The 3076-nt window shown below is 46.6% G+C and overlaps 1 non-coding gene across 1 annotated transcript; it reads left to right on the top strand.

Moving 5' to 3' along the window:
* The first annotated feature begins 2768 nt into the window (after positions 1–2768).
* LOC130504168 (small nucleolar RNA R71) lies at positions 2769–2875 on the top strand. Its single transcript, XR_008941165.1, has one exon. It is a non-coding gene; the product is annotated as a small nucleolar RNA R71 (small nucleolar RNA).
* Positions 2876–3076: the final 201 nt, after the last annotated feature.

Raw genomic sequence — 3076 nt, 5'->3', positions numbered from 1 at the left:
GAGGTGTCGCTGCGATGAGATCGCTCTGGTGTCCGACTTTATGCTCAATACCTGCACACAACTTCACTTTCCCATTGTTTTATGCAATAGAAATGAAAATGCAAATACTAATGCAATATATACAAAGGATACTCATGGACTTCCTCCAAGTGAGCTTGTTTTAGTCTCTAGCTTGACTTTGCCTCCTTTGGATCAGGCTGGATTAGGTGCAAGAGTGGAGTTGACACCCCATCTTCCTCAGGTGGGTAGCTCATCAAATTGATCATCAGCAGGAGGAGGATTCATCTCTTCAATGGTGAAGGCTGTCCAAATACAGTGGGGTTCCTCATCTTCTCCTTGATGTCAAAGTGGAGGATGTTCTCCTTGCCCAAATGGAGGTCAATCTTCCCTTCTTTCACATTCAACAATAGCCCCTGCTGTAGCTAAGAATGGCCCCAAGAATCAATGGGTCTTGAGCCTCCTCACCCATTTCAAGCACCACAAAAATCTGTAGGTATCTCATACCTTCAATCTTCAAGGGAGGTTCTCTAGATGCCCACAGGGTACTTCACTGATCGATCAGCCAAAACCAGAGAGAGCCTACACTTCTTGTATTGAGTGAAGCCAAGCTTCTTTGCCACAGACAAAGGCATCAAGCTGACACTAGCTCCCAAATCGCAGAGACATTTCTCAAAATACCATAGGTCCAAGAGCACAAGGTAGTGTGAAGCATCCTGGATCCTCTAGCTTCTCTGGAGCAATCAAGCCTCTGAATGATGGCATTGCACTCATGACTTAGAACCATCATGCCCTCCATCTCCTTCTTCTTAGCAGCTACATCATCTTTCAGGAACTTGCTGTATTGAGGAATAAGCATGAAAGCATCAATGATGGGCATTGTAACCTAAGCTTCACTCATCTGCTTCTCAACACAAAGCCTTGTACTTCTGTGAGCAGCTGCTTCTTTGAATCTACCAGGGAATGGAAAGCTTGGGTTAAGAGAGGAGGGACAGGAGAGCTCTCACTTGCTGGAGCAGCAGATTCACCATCTTCTTCTCTAACCTTTCCTTTAACCCTTGGCTTTCACAATCTTCTCCAAGATCTCAGCATCTGTCTTCTCATCAACAATGACCACTTCTGTAACATCCGAGTTTGTGATATGTGAAAAGGCTTTAAGAGAATTGATTTGGCTACCTATATCACCAAAATTGACTTACCTTTTCCGTCACACATCTGTTTAGAATTCCAGAGTTAAGCGTGCTTGGGCTAGAGTAGTGAAGGATAGGTGACCTATCGGGAAGTGATTCGCGATACCGTGTGAGTGAGGCCAAAGCACGGGGAAAGGTCATGTGGTGATTGCAGGGTCAGTAAACGATGATTTCGAGCCTTGGAAAATTAACGATCGACCATCGTATGGGATGGGGCCCACGGGCCGAGAGAGCGGCGTGGGTGGCCCATTAGCCATGGGTGGGTCGGGGCGTTACAAGTGGTATCAGAGCTGGTTAGCTGTCTCAGTTCTGACCTGAGAGGCGTCTTGAGACCTGTCGTGGAGCGCAACGAGGACGTTGCGTTCTTTGAGAGGGGGTGAATTGTAACATCCCGAGTTGTGATATGTGAAAAGGCTTAAGAGAATTGATTTGGCTACCTATATCACCAAAGTTGACTTACCTTTTCCGTCACACATCTGTTTAGAACTCCAGAGTTAAGCATGCTTGGGATGGAGTAGTGAAAGGATGGGTGACCTATCGGGAAGTGATTCGCGATACCGTGTGAGTGAGGCAAAGCAACGGGGAAAGGTCATGTGGTGATTGCAGGATCAGTAAACGATGATTTCGAGCCTTGGAAAATTAACGATCGACCGTCGTATGGGATGGGGCCCACGGGCCGAGAGAGCGGCGCGTGGGTGGCCCATTAGCCATGGGGGGCGGGGCGTTACAACTTCATCATCCAGATTGATGGCCACCTCCTCACCTTGTTATGAGGGGTTACAGGAGTCAACTGTTTACCACTCCTAAGTGTGACAACTTTTGCTTCTTTGGGGTTTGATCTGACTTTCCAGGTAGAGATCCTTGCTGGCGGTTCTGGTGGGAGCTTATGGAAGCAAACTGATTCTCCAAATTCTTGACAGAAGAAGCAAGGTTGGAGAATTTGTTGTTGAGCTCATTGTAGCTTCCATCGATCTTGGAGTGGAGATTCTTCAGTTCATAGCCAACATGCTTCTCACTTCTAGTCTGAGACTCCAAGATCTGTTTCAGCAAGGCATCAGTGCTGCTCTCTTGAGGAGCAGAAGAGCTAGGAGAAGAGTTTTGCTGAGGCTGATAGTTGCTCTGTTGGTTGTTTCGAGGCTGATAACCATTCTGCTGGGTGTTTGAATAGGGCTTCTGTTGGTAGTTGTTGTACTGAAAGTTGGGTTCCTTCTTGTACCAGCTACCATTGCTGTTGATGAAACACAATTCTTCTTTCCCCCAAACCATCAATGACAGTAGGAGGTATCTCCTGTTGTGGTTACCAACAAGTTCACCTGCGCTTGTGTGGCCTTATCAGCAATGAGTTTGTCAATCTTCTCCTGAAGAGCCTTTATCTCATTCCTTGTTTGCTTGTCATCACCTCTATTGCTTCTGTCATGGTCTCCACTGTAGACTGCATCACTCTTAACCATGTTGTCAACCAGAGCCTCTGCCTCTTCCTCAGTTCTCCCCAAAAAGAACCCATTGCTAGCTGTATCCAATCTGGCTCTGTACTTAGGAAGAGCACCTCTGTAGAATGTGCTCAGCAAGCTCTCCTTAGAGAATCCATGGTGTGGGCACTGAGCTTGGTAACCATTGAATCTCTCCCAAGCTTCACTGAATCCTTCCAAGTTCTTCTGTTGGAAGCTAGAGATCTCATTCCTCAACTTAGCAAGTCTTGAGGTAGAGAAGAACTTCTCCAAAAATGCCCTTTTGCAGTCTTCCCAAGTGGTGATGGAGTCACTTGGTAGAGACTTCTCCCATTGACGTGCCTTGTCCCCCAAAGAGAAAGGGAATAGCTTGAGCTTTAAGACATCATCTGACACACCATTAGTCTTTGACATACCACAGTAGCTGTCAAACTTATCCAA

The sequence above is a fragment of the Raphanus sativus genome, unplaced genomic scaffold (assembly GCF_000801105.2).
Source record: "Raphanus sativus cultivar WK10039 unplaced genomic scaffold, ASM80110v3 Scaffold1393, whole genome shotgun sequence".
Lineage (NCBI taxonomy): Eukaryota > Viridiplantae > Streptophyta > Magnoliopsida > Brassicales > Brassicaceae > Raphanus > Raphanus sativus.
Note: the sequence above shows the minus strand (reverse complement) of the source record. Positions and strands in the feature narration are given on the sequence as shown.